The sequence below is a fragment of the Molothrus ater genome, chromosome 21, assembly GCF_012460135.2.
Source record: "Molothrus ater isolate BHLD 08-10-18 breed brown headed cowbird chromosome 21, BPBGC_Mater_1.1, whole genome shotgun sequence".
NCBI classification, from domain to species: domain Eukaryota; kingdom Metazoa; phylum Chordata; class Aves; order Passeriformes; family Icteridae; genus Molothrus; species Molothrus ater.
In genome coordinates, this window is record NC_050498.2 from 465,856 (window position 1) to 480,793 (window position 14,938).

At 49.7% G+C, this 14,938-nt stretch overlaps 1 protein-coding gene across 1 annotated transcript in view; it reads right to left on the reverse strand.

The window, feature by feature from the left end:
* RNF43 (ring finger protein 43) overlaps positions 1-14,938 on the reverse strand; it is a 55,910-nt gene that overhangs the window by 16,928 nt on the left and 24,044 nt on the right. The window lies entirely within an intron of this gene.

Sequence of the window (14,938 nt, forward strand, 5' to 3'; positions counted from 1 at the left end):
AACAAGAACAGGTCTAACAAAACTATGAAAGTAAGTTAAAATTATCAAATCCTAGGGTGATAGCATCAAGACCAACTTATGCTAATGCCTAGTACAAATGTCTGTGGCTGTGAGTTTGTATCCAACTCCTAATAATTTCTGGAGCTGCTTAAAACCAAAGTAAAAGCAAAGGATTTCACTGAAATTTGAAATATTTAAAAGTAAAAGTTTGTATCCTTTTGTCAAAACACTGGTCTAGTAGAAGATGTCCCTGCCCATAGCAGTGGGGACAACTGGATGATCTTTAAGGTCCCTTCCAACCCAAACCATTCTGGGATGCTACAACTTAGACTTCACTACAGGACATCAGATAGAGTGCAATTGTACCAAGCCAAGCACGACAAACTCTATAAATCCAGGTTTTTAGGGAAGCAATTGGATCTGTTATGGCTTGGAGCAGTCAGGGAAGCTCCCAAAAAGCCCCTGTTCCGTCGGAGCACCGACAGGTGCTGCCTTGACCAACACCGACACGGCATCCAAGTGCCCGTGATCCTGCTGGATTCACCCAGAACAGCACCACTTTGTGCTCTGCTTGCCTGGCTGGGACGTGGGCTTAAGATGTGATCATGGCTTTGGGTTAATATGTGCTTGTCACAGCCACAGAAAAACACCAAACAGGAAATACAGAGTGTGTCTCAGGATAGCTCCAACAGCTCAGAGGGACCTGACTGGAGCCTTCCCCGGGCTGCTCCTGGAGCTGGGGGAGCTGAGAAGAACCTTGGAGCTGTGTCCAACCCTGGCTGTGACACTCACAGGGCAGTGACAGTCCTGTGTGCTGAGCTCAGAGCAGCCTCTCTGTGACCAGGATTGCTGGGCCTGATGCCAGCATTAGGGTGAGGGGGCCTAGCACAGGGTGCTCAGAGAAGCTGTGCCTGCCCCTGGATCCCAGAAGTGTCCAAGGCCAGGCTGGATGGGGCTTGGAACAACGTGGGACAGTGGAAGGTGTCCCTGCCCATGGCAGGGGGTGGAACAAGATGAGCTTTAAGGTCTGTTCCAACCCAGGCCATTCCATGATTAACCATGAACACCAGGAATATGAACAATGGGCCAAGCTGCTGCACCTCCAAATGTGCATGGGGAACTTATGGAAAATGCTGGCAGCTGCTCTGGAGCAAGACCCAGATGATAAATCTGGAGAAGACCTGCTGGTACCTGCACCTGAGACCCTTCCCACAAGGGCAGCTATCCATGGAGCTGAGGCAGAGTAATGGACCCTCATTATTCTGTGCTGGGTCCCTCACAGACATGATCAGGCTGGAGGCTGGGCCCAGAAGCCTTCTCAGCACCCTGCAATGCCCAGGGGCAGCTTGGGGACACAGGCACCATCTGCCACAGCCACACACTCCACTCATCTCTGCTCCAGAGACCTCTTTCCTCTCCTCCCCTCAGCTCCTTCTCCTGTTTGTCACTGTACAGTCAAGTCCAGCAGCAGCACAGCAGCAAGACATGACTCTTACTTTCTACATCCTTCAACAGCATTTCCTGGCATTCCCACTGCCCTGTCCCTGGTATTATGAGTGAGGGATCCTGGCTGCACACTGTGCTCACAGGACAAGAGCAGACTTGAAAAATAATCTAAGGATGATGTGGAAAAACAAATATTATGAGATTTCTCAGTGCAGAGGACTCCATGCGTGCCCCATGCGTGGCTGCAGCTGCAGAGTCAGGATCCCTTGCTCCCTCCTGGGTCTGTGGCTGCAGATGGGCTCCCAGGCATGGCATCCCCCTCTCTGCCAGGCTGGGCACTTCTGTAGTACCGACTGCCACAGCCACAGGACAACAGCTCCTTACAAACCCTTATCTGATCTAGGAGATAACAAAATCCCATTGCTGGAGAGAGGGGGTATGTTCATACCCAAAATCAGAGAGGTTTCATACATGCTGCCTAAATCCCACCACACTCCTGTTCCAACACTGCCCAGGGGCTCCCAGTCAGCAGAGGGACCTCTGTGATTATGATGCTGTTCCAGCTAGGGCTCCCTGGTGTTCTACACATTGCTGTTCTGCCAGATCCTTCTCCCAGGACAATCCCTGCCTGCCCCTGTGCTCCCGGGATCCTAGTGGTGGGCTGGGATCAGCTGGCAGGGTTTGGACCCACTTTTAGATAATTCAGCCCGGCAGCTCTGTCCACACCCTGGCCCTGGTAAGACACTGCCAACCTGTGATCCCTGGCTTTGTCACTCCATCTGTCTCTGTCACCACATCCCACCTGTCACATCTTCTGAGAAGACACAGAGCTCCTCCTCATCCCTATCTTCTTGATACCACCTTTTTGGTTTCTTGTTCCCTTACCTTATGGCTTCTCTTTATTTTCTACTTTTTCTGTCCAGAGTACTACTCCTAAAATACTGAAGTTCACACCAGCATGAATCACAGGTTGCACTGAGCAGCAGAAACATGGGGAAAGGTCCTGGGGAATCAGGCATGGAGAGGTGCACAATTCCTACTTGGGAACTTCATGTACAAAACAGGAGGAAAAAAGGTGACCCTGAGAGGTCATCTAGCCCACTTTGCTGCCTGAAGGCAGGATCAGACAGACCTAAAACATTCCTCTGAGACACTTGCTGAACCTGTTTTCAAGACCTCCAAAAAGGGAGACTCCTCACTCACTGCAGGACTCCCTTCTCCTCCGCATCAGAAAGTGTATTGCAGTGCCTCACTGGAGTCAGTTTTGCTCCAGCCTGAGCCTATTAGTTCTCACTGAATCAACCATGCCCATAGAAAAGAGATTATTTGTGCTATTTTTTTTTTCCTCCCCAGGGAGACTTTAAACATTTCTGTTCTTCTTTCTGTTCACCAAGGAGTCCTGAGGGACAAGGGCTGAAAAAGGACTCGGAGAAAATCCTCATTTTCTCTGTAAGGGAACTCAGAGCACTTCCCACGCTTTCTTCATGGGAGAGGAATCAAAATTTGATCTGATCTGCAGCGGCAGGAGAAATGGTTTAACCAACCAATAGGATTGACATGGAAAAGACAGGAAGAGAACAGGACAGGAGAGTGTTCACCAAAGGGCTTGAGAAAAATCCTGGACTGAACTCTTCACTACATTGACTACAATCCCAGAAGAACTGCAGGCAGCAAATACCAAAATGCATTTAAAGGAGTCAAGAGCAATGCAGGGAATGGCAGATTGATAATGCCGACTTCCCTGCCAAAAGAAAAGCCAGGTTAAAAAAAACAGATTAATGAAGAGAAGGGAAGAACTAACAGAGCTTTGGAAAAGGAAAAGGATGGTTCACAGAGCCACAGGGCTCCTCAAAGCAGTCAGTGAGTGTGGGACTAAAGGTAGTTCCATGAATGCCAGACTCTGGTGTCTCTTCTGTTCTTCTGCAAGGTCAAGGGTATGGAAGACGATGGAATATTGCGCAGTACTGCCCAGGGAAAAGGACTTTGGACATGGGCCTGAAGCAACAGAACAAGGGGGAATAGCTTCCCACTGCCAGAGGGCAGGGATGGATGGGATATTGGGAAGGAATTGTCCCCTGGGAGGGTGGGCAGGCCCTGGCAGGGGTGCCCAGAGCAGCTGTGGCTGCCCTTGGATCCCTGGCAGTGTCCAAGGCCAGGCTGGACGGGGCTTGGAGCAGCCTGAGATGTCCCTGCCCATGGCAGGGAGTGGGACGAGATGGGCTTTAAGATCCCTTCCAATCCAAACCATTCCATGGTTCTATGATCTTCAGGACTAAAAAGAGAAGAAAGCAGGGCAGCCCTTACAATGAACTCACCAGCACAGTCCCAAGGTAAACTGTGTTGTCCAAATATTCACAAACCACATGGAAAATGAGAGGGATGGTGAAACGACCGAACTCTTCAGTAACACATAAAAATCCAAGCTGGTAAATATTAAAACTGTCTAGCAAAGGATCTCATGCTGAGTGATGGAGTGATACAGGATATTAAGATATGCAAATATGAAAAAATATATCCAGGTATTTTGCACAGGGATGAGCACTAGGTTAGCAGTTAATGAACAGGAAAGAGCTTGGAGTCACGGCGGGGAGTTTTATGGAAACCACTGTTGAATCACCCAAAGCAGTCAAAAAGCAAACAGGCATTACTGTAAAAAACAAATGAAAAATGAAAATCCACTAGATAAAGCTGCAGTGTGTCAACATTTTGACTGTTACAAGGAGTCCTGCTCACTCCATCTCAAACAGAGATTTCTGTACAAGTGATTAAGTGAACAAGAATTCTTCAGCTTACTACAGGTGGGATATGTTAAAGCTACAGAAACTCCTTAAAAATATGAAGAATTCCTGGATCAAAACATCAGGAAGAGCTGTTACATGCAAAGGTGGGGACACCAGCCTGGTTGCGGGCACAGCCTGCTGCAGTCAGGGGGCTGCAGAGGATTATCCATTGTGATTTGCCCGTGCTCTGCACATTTTGGAGCACACACGGGGTTCTGCACTCACCAGGCATCACCATGGGCTGCACACTCACCTCCCCACTAGATGACTTGTGCCATGAATATTTCATCGAGGAACCAAACTCCAGAATACCGCTGGGATTTGTGGTCAGTGGTGCCAGAGAGCCAGGTCAGCATCTGTGCCCAGAACACCAGCAGAGCCATCTGCTGCCTTATCTGTGGGACAGTACTGTGACTTCTGGCTGTGTCCCAGCACCAGTTCTCCTTCCCCTCCTCTTGCCAGTATTCCAGCAGGTAGAATCCCATGCAAGACCTTGAGGGAATGCTCACACATGCAGGGCCAGGAGAAGAGTGTAAGGACTTTGTTCAGGACAGCAGGGCCTCCCCTACCACAGCTCATGCCAGGACCACTCCATCTCATGCCAGGACCATTCTCCACATGCCATTGGCACCAAAGCCTCGAGTGGATGAAATACCTTGTGGAAAATCTCCTTCAAAGATGAGCTACAGCCAAAGTAGCAGTGAGGGGATGAAGGAGCCTAGGGCACCACAACAGCACCTTTGGTGACACAGAGCATCTCGGACATCATAGTGCCATGTCCATGCATCCACGGGAGACACCCACTGCCCACTGCTGGCTTCACCCAGCTCTCATGTCACTGTCACCCAGCATGAGCTTCTGAGGCAGGATATGGATATTGCTGGATTTGTGGATATGTCTGGCTCAAGACACCTCTTCCCTGCTGGAATTCTGTCAGTGAGCCTCTGAGGTAAGTAAGGTTTGTATTCCTTTGTAGGCTTCAAAAGACAAGTGGAAGTGGTCTCCTACCACCCTCTCCATCTTTGCTGCCAACACTAGCGTGGATGTAAGAATTACTGGGCAAGATCCTCTGCTGGATCTATGAGGAAATGGAAACAGGGCACCTGAGACAGGATTGCTGTGTGGAAGGAGCACAGCAGATGTCTCAGCTGTAAAAGCCAGATCTGCACCTGCACAGTGCATCTCCCAGAGGTGTCAGAGCATAGGCAGTGTCCCAGCTGCTGGCATGAGGGACATCTCCAGGGACTGTGCACAGCTGGGATGGAACAGACCATGTGCACTTCTCAGTCGCTGCAGAATGCTCCTGACAGCAACACTGCTCTGTTGGGACAACCCAGACACCAGATCCTCCTCTCCCAGCCTGCCCCAAAGCTCAACATGATAAGAGGCTGGACCCAGGTGGGGATCAGACTCTTCTCCCAGACAAGTGACAGGACAAGAGGAAACAGCTACAGGTTGTGTCCAGGGAGGTTCAGGTTGGACATTAGTAAGAATTTCTTCATGTCAGGTATTGGAAGGGGCTGCCCAGGGAAGCAGTGGAGTTCCTATCCCTGGACGTGTCCAAGGAATGGCACTCAGGGTTCTGGGCTGGGTGACAAGGTGGGGATTGGTCACAGGTTGGACTTGATGCTCTTCGAGGTCTTTTTCAACCTCAGTGATTCTGTGACTCCGTGAAAAATACCGTGTGAATGTCTTTATTGCTGTAAGAAAGGCTCTTCCCAGTTTACCTGAACTCTCCAGCTTTACCAGCTGAACAGAAGCCACTCTTACCCCAAGATCATTCCACTCTACTCACAGAGACAGCAGCAGGAATGACAGGACACTACCATAGGCACGGGAGATGCTGCCACGAGGCTGAAACACACCGACAGCAGAGCTGGAAAGTGCTGTGGGACACTGCTAGGACATGGGAGGATGAGGAGGGACAGGGTAGGGAGATGAAGTGGATTTTAGCCAGGAAGAAGATGGAAATGGCTGGCTGGAAAAGAACAGCAGAGTGTTTCAAGAGGCCCAAGGGAAAGCTGCCATTTCTATGACTCCTGGGCATGAAGCTCAGCCATCAGGATATGGGGCTTTTTTTAATTTACCTGCATAAAGTTTCAAGAGCTGTTATAATAAACACACCTTACCCACATGTGAGTCACAGACAAACACATTCACTGATAACAGATACATTATTCTTAGAGAGACTCAGGTCCTACCTCAGTGTGTGAACAGCTCAGACAACCATCCAAGTCCCCTGAAGGAATGGCCAGAGGTGGGAAAGGAGACAAAGGACCTACAAGGTGCCTGTGCAATACTCCTGTGCTTGTGCCCTTACTCATGCTCATGAACTTCACTACCTTTGGCCCAAGTCAAGGGTCAGCAGGGCCTGAGGGTTTGATACAACAAATCAGTCCCTAATCAAGAAATTACTGGTTTTCCCTCTCCTTTTCATTACCAAGCTGGTGAGCAATGAAGAGCAGTGCTGAACCCAAGAGGGATGTTTATTTGATTACCACACGTGCATGATTAGAGAGTTTAGGTGGTCTGGATCTTTACTGTCGCTCTCTACAACTCCCTGAAAGGACTTCAGAGCCAGGTCAGGGTCAGGCCTTGCTCCTAGGGAACAAAGGACAGGACAAGAGGAAATGACCTTAAACTGTGCCAGGGGAAGGTCAGGTTTGACATCAGGAGGACTTTCTTCCTGGAAAGGGTGGTCAGGCCTCGGAAGGGGCTGCCCAGGGAGATGATGGAGTCCTCATCCCTGGAGGTGCTCAAGGAAGGCCTGGACGTGGCACTGAGTGCTCTGGGCTGGTGACAAGGTGGGGATCAGGCACAGGCTAGACCTGATGGTGCTGGAGGGCTTTTCCAACCTAAATGATTCCCATGGGCTGGAGAAAACTCTCAAACGCCCCTCACTGACAGCTGTGCTGAATTTTGTTCTCCTGCGGACAGAGAAATACCACATGAGGGAAGCAAGTGTCACTTCCGTTGGCCCAGCCACCATGAGGATTATATGGACTGGCAAGGAAACCTCTGGCAAAGTTCCATAACAATGTCTGGTTAAACTGTCTCTGCTCCACACATCCATGTTGGAGTATCAAAGGCAAAGGGAGTCTGGTCAGCCCTGACTCACAGCACTAAATGGAAGTAAAGGCAAGCTGGCCCAAGTCACGGGAGAACAGCTCATACTTCTCTGCCTCTAGCACTCTGCAGGCAGTCTGGATCCCAAATCCCGTGGACAGCATCCAACCCACAGTGACCTGCTCACCTCAAATACCTTGGAGGGCCCAGCCTGTCCCCACTCTGGAGTCATCTCCATCCTTGAAGACCCTCTTTGACATGCCCCTCTGTACTGTGCTGGCAGTGGCTGGGAGGTTAAAGCTGTCCCACAGAACTCACACAAGTCTTGTCCCTCTGCAGCCCTCGAAGCACTGGCAAAGCCCAAGCTGTGCTGGCAGCTCTCTCGCCTCTCCAAGCACAGAGGTCCCTTGGGAACAGCTCAGAGGTGGCTCAGAGGACTCCCACAACTGAAACACCTGAGACAGCTCTAACCCTGAAAGCAGTCCTGCAGTGACTGGCCACATACAGAGATTCACCTGAGCCCAAATCGCTTTACTGCAGCCACTGGGTACTTTTCCTCAACCACCAGCTTTTTACAATGGGTTTCAAAGTTAAAACCTTGGCAACTGATACCAGAAGGAGCATTCTTGATCCTCTAGAAAGGAGAAAGTGGATCTAGAAGAGCAAAGACTGACAAGAGAATTCCTTTTGGGGCAAATTAAGCAACAACTTCTTCTGAAGCATCATACATCTACAGGAGGGCTGAACTGCTCCTGGAAAGAGAGACCAAAGAGCTTTCCACAGGTTGATGTGGACTGGGAAATTCTCTAAAACTCTTCTGAAGATGAAGCATCATTGCCTGGAAATGTCAGGACCCTGACATGGCCCTGAACCAGCACTGTGGCCATTTCTGAGAAACCAGGAATGGTCCAGGGAAGCTTTACCAGTTCACAAGTGAAACGTTTGTTAGGATTGCACATGGAGCTGTTCTCACCAGAGAAAAGCCGCAGCCAGGAGATGGGCTTGGAATGGAGGAATCACCCCAGGGAAAAGCTGCCGGCAGGAGATGGGTTTGGGGTGGAGGAGCCAGCCCTGCTGAACCTTCTCGGCCGGCGCCGGGGGGAACATTGCCTGATCCCTTCCCCCTCCATCTCGCTGGGCTCCACCGCTGAGCCAGGTGCAGAACAAAAGGAAAGTAATGATTTAGTTATTGCTGCAGCGCCGAGGGTTTGAAGGTCAGGCGTGCAGCACCCGCGGTACGGCCAGGCCGTGCTGCAGCCCTGCAGCCAGAGCTGCTCCGCAGGGGCCGGCGCTGTGCGGCTCCGGCTCCTGCGCGGGCACATGAAAGGCTTCTCTCTAATGTAATAACTGACGGCCTCTTCAGTGCCGTTTGAACTGTTTACAGACCGAGTTAACGATTACAGGCAATGTGTACCTTGGCTGCTGCCCAAAATTCTTACCCACCCGTCAGATATTATCAAAGAGCCCTTCACTGCTGGTCTGGAGTCCTTCCAAAGCACAGCGCCGAAATGCCGGCGTAGAGGAGGGGCCTTGGGTGCTCCGTCATGAAACCAAAGCTAGAAAGTCACAGATCTGCTGCGGAGGTGTCCTGGGATCTGGACAAGTCACGTAGAGACACAGGAAGGCCCGAGGGCTCCCTGAAGCCCCCGTGCCCAGGGCCGCAGGCGGGTGGGCCGTTCCCTGCCCGACACTGGCCATGGCTTTGCTGTGCTGCTTTCCAGCCCTTCATGGAGGACACTACACAATCCACGAGCTCTGGCTGTCCAGGTTTCCCTCCCTGCATGAGGTCACTGCCACCCATACCTGGTTCTTTACACATAGCCTGGGTAGTTGGGTTAATGCTGGTGGTTACACAGCTTAAAGCGCCTCCTGCCAAAAACATTTTTAATACCCTCATGCCTAAGAGTGAGCACAAGAACAAACCAGGTGGTGGGAGATTAGATAAAATCACTTCCATTGTTATTTGTAGATGGAGAAATGCAGGCATAGGTATAAGGTCTGGCAAGGTTTGGGCCTGAAAACAAACCCCAGCTCTCTGGGGCAAATTGCACCAGATCTAGAAATCCCATTGAAATGAAGGGATGAAATAAAGAACTGGCAAGCTGCTCTAATTACAGCTGAGTAACAGAGAGCCACATTCAAGCAGCACTGAGGCTGCAGAGCAAACTCTGCTTCCAAGCAGGAAATTCCGCAGCGGCAGAGGAGGGTCTGTCCTACTCATGGTCCTGCACCCACAGCCACCTGGGGAGGCTCAGTGAGTGTAGAAGTTAATCTCTGCGCCATGCTCTGCCCTGGAAGGTCCTGTCAGAGGTAACTTCCTAAATACAACTAGAAAAAAAATTAAGATTTCCATTTCAGACAGAAAAGTGCCCATCAGTCTCCCTCACTACCAAACTTTAGCGTGTGAAATGCTATTTAATGCTGATCATGTGCAGACTGTGCCACTGTGGCTTTGAGGTACCATCAAACCATTGTTAAAAAAAGTGCTGCTTTAGTCCATCCCAGAGTTCCAACTCCCAGCTACACCAGAAGCAGGAACTGATGCATCCCGTGCCTACCAAGAGCCTGCAGAGTACTGGTTTGCCATCATCCCAAAGCTCGTGGTACAAAATGCCAGGTGATAAAATTACAAAACTTCAATTAAAATTTTGCTTCTGTGTTCCTAAAACAAGCTATTTTGTCCTGCACAAAAAAAAAAAAAAATGCAAACTCATCTCTTTCACAGGCTGACAAAGATGGAGTTTTCAAGGGATGCTTTCCAGAGAAGGGCTGATGCCTTCACTCCATGCCAGTTCTGTCTTGAAATATGTTTTATATCAGCAGGTCCTGGGCACAAGAACAAAGATTGAACAGCTAAAGGAATAAGTTATTTGCTTTTCAATCTCACTCTGCACCGGCTTCCCACTGTTTTACTGCTCAGATGTAGTTTTCTGTAGCATGGATGAGCAAGCGGCTGGTGGAGGACACGAGCATCTCTTGTTGGACATTGTTGTATTCCCAGAAGACAGAAATGTAGATGCAAATACATTTGCTGTGATTTGATTCAATGAAACTTGCTGGTACAGTGCAGTACACGACAGAAATTGGTTCCTCCTACGCCTACTTGCTAAGACATGAGTTCAGGCCCTCTGGGATCTGCAATTCCCTGACTGCTATAGATGACATCACTGACATCTAAGGAGCTGCAGGAATGCCAAGAATGCAGCTCCAGGCTCCTGGGGATGCTGAGCTCATCTGCTGCTGCAGGAGACACCAAAGGTGGGGTGCCTGGGCTGCACTCCTGCCTCACTTCCAACCTACACTCACTGCTCTTCCTGAGGCCACACAACAAACTGGGCACCAGTTTAAACAGCAGAAGTGAAATTGCTTGAAAATTTCTTTCATTGATGTCTTCAGATGCTGAGCAGAAACAAGAATTTCAGCATAGGCCCAAGGGATCAGACCCAGAATTGACATAAGTCTGTGACCTGGGCAGGAGCTGATGCCCAAGAAGTTCCACCTGAATATGACACAGAACTTCTTCCCTGGGCAGTGCCCGAGCCCTGCCCAGGGACGGGGTGGAGATATTTCAGACCCATCTGGACAAAATCCTGTGCCCTGTGCTCTGGGATGGTCCTGCTGAGCAGGGGGATGGGACCAGGTGACCCATGGTGGCCCCTTCCAGCCTGACCATTCTGGGATTCTGGGAATCTGTGACCTATCACAGGCCAACAGAGACCACTCAAAGAGTGGTTTTCCACTTGGTGTTCCACTTGGGATACCTTCCCAGCATTACCAGAATTACTGATCTGGGAGTTGTACCCAGAGCCAGCTGGTGAACAGCCTGAAGGATTTCAAAAACACACCTTATTTCCTTTTAGTCCGTTTATACTTGTTCCACAACATTCCCTGCAATTGATCTCAATAAAGGATTTCAGAGAAGTCAATAAAATACTCTTTCTTGGACTAAAGATAATTTCACAGGAGACTTCCAAGAGTGAACTCTGTTACCATCCTTGCTGCATCCTGGGGGACTCCAGCCAATGAAGATCACAGAATCCCAGAATGGTTTGGGTTGGAAGGGACCTTGGAGACCATCTCATTCTACCCCCTGCCATGGGCAGGGACACCTTCCACTAGACCAGGTGGCTCCACAGTGTCACAAACATTCAAAGAGCTGAGCTGGCATACTGGAAGGAGCTTGAAGCAGGTAAGCATGAAACTCCTCCTCAGTTTCAGCCTGTTGGGAGCCTCTGGAAACTCCAGCATTCATCACCAAAGGCCAAATCTCCATGTGGAGGTTCTTAGCGACAGGGATGACAGAAGTCTTGCCCCAGGACTCAAGAGACTGAGACCAAAAATGTGGAGAAATTTCAATTTTCAGGCATCTCTGCTGCTGTGTCCAGAGCAGCACAGAGCAGTGAACACAGGATGAAGGACAAACAGGGCAAGAAGTGAAATAACTTCCCTGCTCAACAGAATGAGATCCAGTGGATGCTCTACCCACTGTCTTCATTCAAGGGCCCCAATAATTTCATCAAATATTCCTTTGAAATGACTGAGCTACACCAGCTGTTTTACTGAAAGGAATGGGAAGGGAGCCACTCACAGCCCATTTGTTTGGGGCAGTGAAAGGAGGTGAGTTGTGACACTGCTCCACTGGAGCATCCAGCCCTTGCCATCCTGGATCTCTGCGAGAGGGGACAGAGGAGGATGAGTACTGGGATAATGAGGACATCTGGAGCCACAGTACATCAGACTAAAAAATTTCAGAAAGGAGAAAGTTTTCCTGGTTACTGGAGGGAGGTCTCCTGCTTGCATCCCTGGTTCCTGCAGAGGAGACATGATGGATGGAGCCTCCATTGGCACCTGCCAATTCTGCTTTTTTCTTAGCAATGACACTGGCCCCTGCCATACAAAGACCACTGGGAGAGTCAAGCATTGCCTGAAGCTTCTGCTTTGGCTGCCCAGCAATGAAACTCTACTTTGTTGTGTAAAATGAGCCACGAACGCCTTGAGTTCACTCATGCAGACTCTGGTTCCTGGGCTCCACTGCCTTTTCTCCTGGTTTTGCAGGGTGGAGGTGGTTGTTGCAATCACAGATTCTCCCTCTCTATCTGCTGCTTTTCATCTTGTGGTGCTCCCACTCCCAAGGCAGGATGGCTGAGGCAGGTCTACTGCACAGCCATGCTGGAAGCACAGGGAAGAGCTTTTTTGGTGTGGTACCTCACCCCTCTATGCCATAAAACCTCCACACTCTTGCCCTGATGGCCTGGGAAAATGGCAGGTGCCATCTCCCAGGGAAGGAGAAAGTTTGTTGTGCTGGATCCCATGTCCAGAGCCACGCCAGGTCCACACAACATGGATTTGCAGCTCTTTGCAGAGAGCACACTCTCTGTACAGCTGTGCCGTGCTGGCACCACAGGGAACCTGCTGGTGACTGCTCACGACTCTGCAAACTCTGCAAGGGACAATCATGCGTTACAGCCCAGTTGATTTCTCCCCTGGTCCAATGCAGTTGCTTTTCCCACCAATATTCCCTTTAGTCACACTGAACAATGTGCATTTACACTGCCCAGTACACCGAGCCCTTGGTTCCCTCATGCAACTGGCATCTCTGTCACAGGGGAAGGACAAAAAGCCATTGTGCCCAAAACCCTAAGAGTCCCAATGGTTTCTGTGGTATTCGGAATCAGTGCAGCACTTGAGAACATAGGGATAAATCATTAACAAGTCATTATTGTTCACAGGTATTTTTGGCAGGAAACCACTGAGGTCAACTTGGACAAACTGCTGTGTGGTAGTGGGGGTGGTACTTTTCCTGCAGGAGCATTCAAATCCTCCTCTAATACCAAAAAATAGGCTGAAAGTGACCTTCCTTGCTGAATCTAATCCAGATAGGGAGCGGCACAGCCCCTCCTTCCCACTCTTCTCGGCCTGAGCTCTCTCCCAGCTCTGTGATCAATCCCCCACCGCTCTCCGACAGCACTGCTCGTCACAGCTCCCCTCGCAGCGTGGGCAGCCTGACAGCCCAAACACCACTGCTCATGTACAAACCCCAGCATCTCCCAGCTCCCATCAATCTCTTCTGCTACTGGGAGTGGGGAATTCCCAAACACTGCTGCTTCTCCCAGAGATCTGTCCAGGGATGGCTGTTTCTCATGCTTTGGAAACGTGCAGGGATGCTGCTTCTGTACAACTGTATCAAATTCCCTCATCCCCAGCCAACCTGATCGGCTTGGTGGGCAATGGGGCACATGAATCCACGTTCCATCTGCTCCCTGGGCTATCAGCACTGGCAGCAAACACTGAGAGCCATCTCGATGGTCAATAACCTGGAGGCGGATCCATCCTCACACCTCCCGGTGTCATCAGACACTCCAGCTTCCATGGAAAACCATTCATTCTTGTTGTCATCCAGCTTCCTTCTCAGTGGACAGCTGACCACCGACCCCACTGCTATTTAGTTGCTATAAATCAAGTGCCACAGGACACTTCCAGAGTGCCATGATGTGGCAATTCCTCTGAATACAGGGATTTGGTCGGTTTAGAATTAACTAACCAAACAATTTGGATACGAACAGCTTAAAGGCTGTGGTGTGTTGGTCAGTGTGAGCTCCTGCCTGGGAGATACAACACTAACATGGGGCTCCTTTCAAAGCCCTAAAAATCTTCCAGAAGGTGCCACGGATTCAACTCAGCTGCTTAGGCAGTTTTGTGCCCAGCCAGTTTGGGATGGTTCAGTGATGATGTTTTTTTTTTAAACTAAGAAAAAGTACTTTCAACTTCGACATTTAAAAATCACCTTTTGTAAGCACAAAAAAAATTCTTTCCAAACTCACTGGCTTCTGGACACATTCATGGAAGCCAAGAAAACCAGTTAGGTAATGGAGTCCAGTTCCTGAGGCAGCCCATGTTTCCATCTTTCTCTAAAAAATATTGACTCCACAATTGCAGACCCAGGCAAAGGGACACAACAGCTGCTTTCCAAAAGCCTGAGGTCAGATAATTCAATTCCAAAAGCCTGAGGTCAGATAATTCAAAACAGTTCTTCTGCCTAGCCTGACCTGAGAAGGTTCACAACAGGACTGACATCAAGTAGGGTTTAACAGGACTGGCTTTCACGTAGGGTTTAACAAGACTGCCTTTTCTGTGGAATGATAACAAACCATGCTCAAAGAAAATCCTTCTGAGTTTGACATGGTCATACTGGCTGAGGCACAGCCTGAGCTACAACCAACATTTCAAGGACCTTCATGCCACAGAGCATCCAACAGACTTTAAATCCAGCCAGAAAAGTTGCAGAAGTCTTTTCAGCCTACCATGGCACACACAAGGGATCCCCCAATGCTTTCTTTTCAGGGATCATTCCTTTCCTTTGCTTTGCATTTTGTCCAATTGCTCCCACTCTCAGAGATGCACCCAAGAATTTCACTGGCTCTGGAGTGTCCCCAGAGTGCCTCTACCCCATCCCAGCTGGGCTGCAGCACTGTCTGCTGTCCTCTTCCACAATCTCCAGGCTCCATTTCCCTGGTCCTTCAAAACCCCTTTCATAGCCCAGAACTGGGGATGAACATCAAGTTGATTACAAAACAATTTCTTTTGTTGATAGAAAATTCTTTGCAGGGCGTGAACAGCAGGAGAAAGAAAGGACTCCTCTGAACCGC